Source organism: Heptranchias perlo, chromosome 15, assembly GCF_035084215.1.
Source record: "Heptranchias perlo isolate sHepPer1 chromosome 15, sHepPer1.hap1, whole genome shotgun sequence".
NCBI lineage: Eukaryota > Metazoa > Chordata > Chondrichthyes > Hexanchiformes > Hexanchidae > Heptranchias > Heptranchias perlo.
Window position 1 is genome coordinate 19,323,820 of NC_090339.1, and position 8,691 is coordinate 19,332,510.

Sequence of the window (8,691 nt, forward strand, 5' to 3'; positions counted from 1 at the left end):
CACCAGTTATCTCTTCAAGGTTTTTGTCAAGTGCCCTTGAGATGGTTAGCTTTGCTGTTAACAATTTCACATTGATTGGACTCATTCGACAGGTGGTCAATAATCCATTTAGGACCTCAGTTTAAATTAGTGAAAAGTAATTTTAAAATCAGTACCAAGAATCAGGGAGTGATAAATGTTTGCAATAATCTGCCAAGTAATAGAGGTGAGGACATTAGGTCATTCAAAATACAGTTAGATGCCAACTGGCTGCTCCTGTGCCACACCACAGATACCATTGATAATTGTTCACAATGCCCACTGATCTGTACAAGCAAAAAAGAATGAACACCTATGAGACTTTGGAATCCCTCCATCATGGTTGCCTGTAACCATTTTCCAAGTGAACTGAAGGCAGTCAGGTTTGCATCTTGGAGATTGGACCCCAAAGGCTCAATAGCAGCTGCGGAAGCATTCCACTGGTACTCACTAATGTTGGAGATGGTAGTGCACATCTGGGTGGTGGACTCCTCCACATTACCAAGGTCACTTTACAATGTTGTATGCGAGAAAAAGACAGGAGCGGGGTGGCAGTATTGATCACGGATAGTATTACAGTTCGATAGAGGGATGATATACTGGAGGGTTCAAAGACTGAATCTATTTGGTTAGAGGTAAGGAATAGAAAAGGAGCTGTTACATTGCTGGGTGTTTACTATAGACCCTCAAATCTGTAGTCAAATTTCAGAGAAATGTAAAAATAATCGAGCAGTAATAGCAAGGGGAATTCAATTACCCGAATATAATTAGGAAAAAAACAGAATAAAGGGCAAGGAGGGTGAAGAATTCCTAAAATGTGTACAGGGGAACTTTCTTAATCAGTATGTTTCTAACCCAAGGAGGAAGGAAGCAGTGCTGGATCTAGTTCTGGGGAATGAAGTAGGGCAAGTGAGTGTGTTTCAGTGGGCGAACATCTGGGTAATAGTGATCATAATATATTTAGGTTTAAAGTAGTTGTGGAACGGGACAAAGAAAAATCAAAGGTGACAATACTCGACTGGAAGAGAGACAATATCAGTGATTTGAGAAAGGATCTAGCATAGATGGGCTGGAAACAAAGATTGGCCAGGAAAACAGTAAATGAGCAATGGCAGGCCTTCAAGGCAGAGTTAGTTCAGGTACAAACCTAGCCTATTCCCATAAGGAGGAAAGATAGGGCATCCAAAGTTAGAGCTCCCTCAATGACAAAGGAAATAGAGGTTAAAATAAAGCAGCAAAAGGTTTATTTCAAATGTTAGGCACAGAATACAGTCAAAAACCAAGCAGAATACAAATAGTGCAGGGGAAATTGAAAAAAGATATAAGGGCAAAGAGAGAGTATGAAAAAAGATTAGCAGGTAACATAAAAGGGGATCCAAAAATCTTTGAGAAACATATAAAAAGTAAAAGAATAATTAAAGGAATGGTGGGGCCAATTAGGGACAAAAAAAGAAATCTTGTGGAGGCAGAGGGCATGACTGAGGTACTACTTGAGTACTTTGCATCTGTGTTCACAAAAGAAGAGGATGAAGTTAATGTCGCAGTAGAGGAAGAGGGAATAGAGATATTGTTGAGGATAAAAATAGATGGAAAGGAGGTCTAAATAGGTTGTCATCACTCAAAGTTAACAAGTCACCCGGTCCAGATGGGATGCATCCTAGGTTATTGAGGGAAGCTAGGGTGGAGATAGCAGAAGCTCTGACCACAATCTTTCAACCCTCCTTGGATATGTGAGTGGTGCCAGAGGACTAGAGGATTGCAAATGTTACACCCCTATTCAAGAAAGGGGAGAAGGGTAAACCTGGTAACTACAGGCCAAACAGTCTAATGTCAATGGCCACTAGAGGCCATTATCAAGGACAAAATTAATTTTCACTTGGAGAAGCATAGGCTAAGAAGGGATCGTCAGCATGGATTTGTTAAAGGTAAATCATGTCTGACTAACCTAATAGAGTTCTTTGATGATGAGTAACAGAGAGGGTTGATGAAGGTTGTGCAGTAGATGTTGTATATATGGACTTTCAAAAGGCATTTGATAAAGTACCAGATAACAGACTTATTTGGAAAATAGAAGCACATGGCATTACAGGACGGTGGCAACTTGGGTACGTAATTGGCTAAGGGATAGGAGGCAGAGAGTCGTGGAGAACGGATCTTTTTCTGACTGGAGAGAAGCATGCAGTGGGGTCCCTCAGGGGTCGGTATTAGGACCATTGCTTTTCTTATATATAAATGACCTGGACTTGGATATAGAGAGCAAAATTTTGAAATTTGCAGACGATCCAAAGTTTGGCAACATAATAAATAGTGAACAGGATAGTAGCAGAGTTCAGGAGGACATAGACAGACTGGTGAAATGGGCAGATGTGTGGCAGATGCAATTGAATGTAGATAAGTGTGAAGTGATGCACTTTTGGAGGAACATGGAGAGACAATGGGGATGGTTTTAAACCCCAAGAACAGGCGGGTTGGGGGCAGGTGGGAGTTGAAAATTGTTGTTTTTTTGGGTCACAACCGCAAAATCTTCGGACTTTGCACTCCCAGTGAGAAGCCTGTACTTTTAGGCGCCGACATTAAACCCGGAAATAAAGCCGGGTTGCAGTCTCGACCCAAAAAACAACTATTTTCAACTCCCACCCGCCCCCAACCCACCCGTTCTTGGGGTTTAAAATCACTCCCTATAAATCTAAATGGTACTATTTTGAGGGAGGAGCAAGAGCAGAGGGACCTAGGGGTGCATATTCACAAATCTTTGTAGATGACAGGGCAAGTTGATAAGGCAGTTAAGAAAGTGTATGGGATACTTGGTGTTGTAAATAGGGGCATTGAATACAAAAAACAAGGAAGTCATGCTAAACCTTTAAAATCACTGGTTAGGCCTCAGCTGGAGTATTGTGTACAATTCTGGGCACCACACTTTAGGAAGGATGTCAAGTCCTTGGGAAGAATACAGAGGAGGTTTACCAGGATGATACCAGGGTTGAGGGACTTCAGTTATGTGGAGAGATTTGAGAAGCTGGGATTGTTCTCCTTGGAGCAGAGAAGGTTAAGGCGAGACCTAGTGGAGGTATTCAAAATTATGAGGGGTTTGATAGAGCAAATGAGGAGAAACTGTATCCTCTGGCAAGTGGGATGGTAACCAGAGGTCACAGATTTAAAATAATTGGTCAAAGAACTAAAGGGGAAATGAGGAGAAATTTTTTCACACAGAGGGTTGTTAAAATCTGGAATGCACTACCTGAAAGGGTGGTGGAATCAGATTGCATAGGAACTTTCAAAGAGGCAATTGGATATGAACTTGAAGAGAACTAATTTGCAGGGTTATGGGGAAAAAGCTGGAGTGTGGGACTAAATTGGACAGCTCTTTCAAATCACAGGCACGATGGGCCGAATGGCTGCCTTCTGTGTTGTAAGATTCTATGATTCTAAGCAAAATTACCCGACAATATCATGCTACACGCCTACTAAAATCTATGGGGTTGCTAATACGTGGTCCTTCTGGTGTACTCCTGCTTTAATTCTGGCACAGAGCGCAGTGGAATGGCCAAAAATTAGGGAAGATCTGGAAAAACCAGGAGCTTCTGCCCACCCCAAACAAGGCCACTGACGCAGGAGAGTGCAATGACTACCTACATTGGGAGTTTGCAGGTCCTCGGTTTCTGGTAACCCAGCGGAGCATTAATGCATGTTGGGCCCATCTTGGCCTTGACTCCCAAAGAGTCTATTATTTTTCCAGCAGCAAATCTTTCAGCAGTCCATTATAAAGAGGGCCATGGGGGTAGCTCCGATCTTTCGGGGGGAGTGCTGGAGAACCCAGCCTCCCCCTGGGCCTTCTAGTCTTCCTCTTCCTTTCTGTTTGCTTCTTGCACACTTCCATTGTCATTTCTGAAGTTTAGGGTCATATATTTTCTGATGCTATTCCACAATATACCGGAGAGCCAGCATGGCGGGATTTGAACAACCCACCTTGGTATGTCCACTACCATAACCACTACTCCTGTACCCTTTCAATTGCTTGTTAATGGCTTAGGGAATGTTGAAGGGTCATCATTATTGAAGTGTTTGGCTGCTAGTTTTTCCATTGCCTCTAATAAAGATGTTTTCTAAGAAATTGCACAATTTAAAGCGATTTCCTTAGCAGTTCATTAATTACAGGAAAAAACACAGATATTTCTCCAATTTCTCAATATAGATCTCCAAACTGTGACAATATAGATTTGAGAGAATAGTTCTGCATGTGTAAATGTATGAAGCTGCACTGCTTTACTCTACTGTGGGTCAGAAGATTTGACTCGGTTTATTCCAGATTAAAGTCATTCCACTCATTCTGATAAAAATAACATAGTAACTCACTCAGCTGTGCCACTTAGATTTACATTAGATAATGGATTAGTCCTGAGGGATTATACTTTTGAGAACTTTCTGAAGAATCAGTTACATGGAGGCTTTGATTATACAAGCTCTAGTGGCTTTGGCTTTTTGGAATAATACTTCTTAACCTCAGGATAAATATTTAGTAGCTCCTCAGAGGTCAAGGGGGCTAAGAACCAAACAAGTGCCATGCCCATTATATGCAATTGAAATGTTACTATTAAAAATTCATTAGGATCAAACAGATTCGCATGCATGAAATTTTCAGAATTCATGGTATAAGTGACAAAGAAGCTTATGAACTAATCCAGAACTAGCTGCGCCTTTGGCCAAGCTGTTCCAGTACAGCTACAACACTGGCATCCACCCGACAATGTGGAAAATTGCCCAGGTATGTCCTGTCCACAAAAAGCAGGACAAATCCAATCCGGCCAATTACTGCCCCATCAGTCTACTCTCAGTCATCAGCAAAGTGATGGAAGGTGTCGTCGACAGTGCTATCAAGCGGCACTTACTCACCAATAACCTGCTCACCGATGCTCAGTTTGGGTTCCGCCAGGACCACTCGGCTCCAGACCTCATTACAGCCTTGGTCCAAACATGGACAAAAGAGCTGAATTCCAGAGGTGAGGTGAGAGTGACTGCCCTTGACATCAAGGCAGCATTTGACCGAGTGTGGCACCAAGGAGCCCGAGTAAAATTGAAGTCAATGGGAATCAGGGGGAAAACTCTCCAGTGGCTGGAGTCATACCTAGCACAAAGGAAGATGGTAGTGGTTGTTGGAGGCCAATCATCTCAGCCCCAGGGCATTGCTGCAGGAGTTCCTCAGGGCAGTGTCCTCGGCCCAACCATCTTCAGCTGCTTCATCAATGACCTTCCCTCCATCATAAGGTCAGAAATGGGGATGTTCGCTGATGACTGCACAATGTTCAGTTCCATTTGCAACCCCTCAGATAATGAAGCAGTCCGAGCCTGCATGCAGCAAGACCTGGACAACATCCAGGCTTGGGCTCATAAGTGGCAAGTAACATTCGCGCCAGATAAGTGCCAGGCAATAACCATCTCCAACAAGAGAGAGTCTAACCACCTCCCCTTGACATTCAACGGCATTACCATCGCCGAATCCCCCACCATCAACATCCTGGGGGTCACCATTGACCAGAAACTTAACTGGACCAGCCATATAAATACTGTGGCTACGAGAGCAGGTCAGAGGCTGGGTATTCTGCGGCGAGTGACTCACCTCCTGACTCCCCAAAGCCTTTCCACCATCTACAAGGCACAAGTCAGGAGTGTGATGGAATACTCTCCACTTGCCTGGATGAGTGCAGCTCCAACAACACTCAAGAAGCTCGACACCATCCAAGATAAAGCAGCCCGCTTGATTGGCACCCCATCCACCACCCTAAACATTCACTCCCTTCACCACCGGCACACTGTGGCTGCAGTGTGTACCATCCAAAGGATGCACTGCAGCAACTCGCCAAGGCTTCTTCGACAGCATCTCCCAAACCCGCGACCTCTACCACCTAGAAGGACAAGGGCAGCAGGCGCATGGGAACAACACCACCTGCACGTTCCCCTCCAAGTCACACACCATCCCGACTTGGAAATATATCGCCGTTCCTTCATTGTCGCTGGGTCAAAATCCTGGAACTCCCTTCCTAACAGCACTGTGGGAGAACCGTCACCACACGGACTGCAGCGGTTCAAGAAGGCGGCTCACCACCACCTTCTCGAGGGCAATTAGGGATGGGCAATAAATGCCGGCCTTGCCAGCGACGCCCACATCCCGTGAACGAATTTTTTTACAAAATCAATTTTTCCTTCTTGTTTAATTAATGAGCAAAATGTTCAATGCCTATCAACAATTTTAGGTAAATAAAAAATCGCTTCATGTCGGTGTATCTATGGAAGTGTTTTTTTGCTTTCCTCTTGGAAACAATACCATTAGTGGCAGGTAGAAGACTTTCAGTTTGGTGTAAGGTAGGGGTATCAAGGTAAGGAGTCACTCTGGAGACTCAGCGCCTTGGAGCCGATGTGAGGCCAAGGATTCTCTGAGATTCTGGTACAAACTTTTGGCCAAATTCCTCTCTAGTCCCCCATTGTGATGGTCAGTGTCTGTTTATGACTGCCAGCGATCATTGTACATCCATAACATCAGAGAAACATTCCTCACAGTTTACAGTAATCACCCTGCAAGATGTCCAGCCCTTACTGCAAAGCAGTTTATGTCGCTACAGTTAAGGCATTTTCAAATAATGCCCCAATGTTGCTTGACCCTGAGTCACTGAGGATTATATTGCACCTACCATGTTAGGAATGCCTAACATTCCCTTTATGGTGGTCTGTACTACAGGCATTCATTGATCCAGCACATTACATATCTCAGACAGAGGTATGTATATTTGAGATGGATCCTTCTATCTTTCCCTTCCTCTGGTTTATCATAGTGGGCTTCATGCTATTGTGAATACCTTTCTGGTGCTCCGCCATTTATTATGTAGGCAGGTTGATTCATATCTATACCTCTCAGTCAGTGGGAAGCAGTGGAATATCACATGGCCTGGTGGCTGCCCACCGACACAATGTAGATGGCGGGATTGGGTTACCTTTTTCAGCCTCTTCTGAGGCTGATCATCTTCTGTCACAGGTTGGCCTGGCGGCAAAGCTGAGACTGCCTCCCCACTCAGGCCTCAGTTAAAATTGCAGCGGTTTGCTGAAATGCATGTTGGGTCCCGACGATGTTATGTGAAGAAGGACCCCACCATCTTTGGCCCGGTGTTCTTGCCGCCCGCTCAGGAGAGCAGGTTAAAATTGTGGGTGGTGAGATCTTGGCGAGTAAGTAACTCCGGGCATTTTAGCTGCCTGACAGCTTGGTTTCTGCTGGGCGGGTGGGGTTAAAATCATCCCGAGTATGTTTTCCAGCCAAGCTCCACATTAGTTTAGTTGTTGGAGTGAATATCATCTGAAGGAAATACAATTATTGGATTCACTGGCGAATGACCTCTGATTAGCTTCCATTACCGCGTTTTAAGCCAGACATTTAGAATACAGGCTATTTTACCCTGGGGGAGGGGGAGAAGTGCATCAAATTCATTTACAACCCTGTCTTCATCTGGCACATGCACGCACGCACATGAGAAATAGTGATCAGGAATGGGAATCGAAGCTGATTTTTTTTCTTCTTGTTCCCCAGCTAGCAGATGCAGCACCCCTAATGGCTGAGATATGCAAGAGCGGGCATCGAACCCTTCTGGTCGATTTAGCTTAGTACCTTGCCAGGTACTCGCTCAGTCATTGGGGTTGCTGGTTGGGCGGTTTATCTTTCTACCTCTACTACTGACTATTTCTGTGTGGGCTGCAGTTGAAGGTACTGAACAACAATTAGCTGTGGAAGGGTTTAACACCCGTACGGTGGGTAATAAGTCTGAAGATGCGCATTTAAAAAAAACACTGGATCTATTCAAACTTAAGATATGAATCTGACCTTTTATTTGGAAATGATAAAAGGTCTTCTAAAATGAAATCAAAAATATGTACATCAAAAATTAATATTTGCGTCACTCAGGAATGTTACAGTCGGAATTTTTAAATGGTGATCTGAATCTGACAGTTTTACTGAAACACTTTCTGAGGCTGAGGAAGAATCAAGCCAGTGAGTTAAAACTCAGTGAGTCAAAGTGATTTCATGTAGTATTCGTGATAAGAATAAAATGGAAATCCAATTTATCATTTATAAATGTCAGGGTCTCGTTTGATTCAACGATCATGAGGTATATTTTGCCCTGTGTGTAAAATTAGCGAAAATTCTTTCACAAAACTGACCATTACAATCTATTGTAGTAAAGTAAGTAACTCTCCACACACAGAAAAATGCCTGGAAGCTGCTGTTTGTAATTTTAGTGTCAGAAGGCTTGACGAGTTTGATTGACATTCCTTTGTCTCCCATTCTAACTGAGGCTGTAGCCTGTTTATTTTTAAATTATCATAATTTTGTTGTTTATTTCTACTGATTTCTGGATACTTTTATTTAAACTGTGAAAAATGGTGGGGGCAAATACAAGTTTGAATGAGTTAAGGAACCCAACAGCGTGAGGGAGATGAACGAAAGCATACTGTCTTGCAGCAATGGCCATTTCTACTGAAGTTAACTCAGCTTCTTCACACTGTTGGCGTCAGGAACTCATTCAATTTTCAACCCTCAATGAAAGTTCATTGCTTGGGGTTAGAATAAAAATATCCAAAAATGAAAAGAAGTAGATTTTGTTTTAGCTATCACAACGTCAATCCAGTACTAAC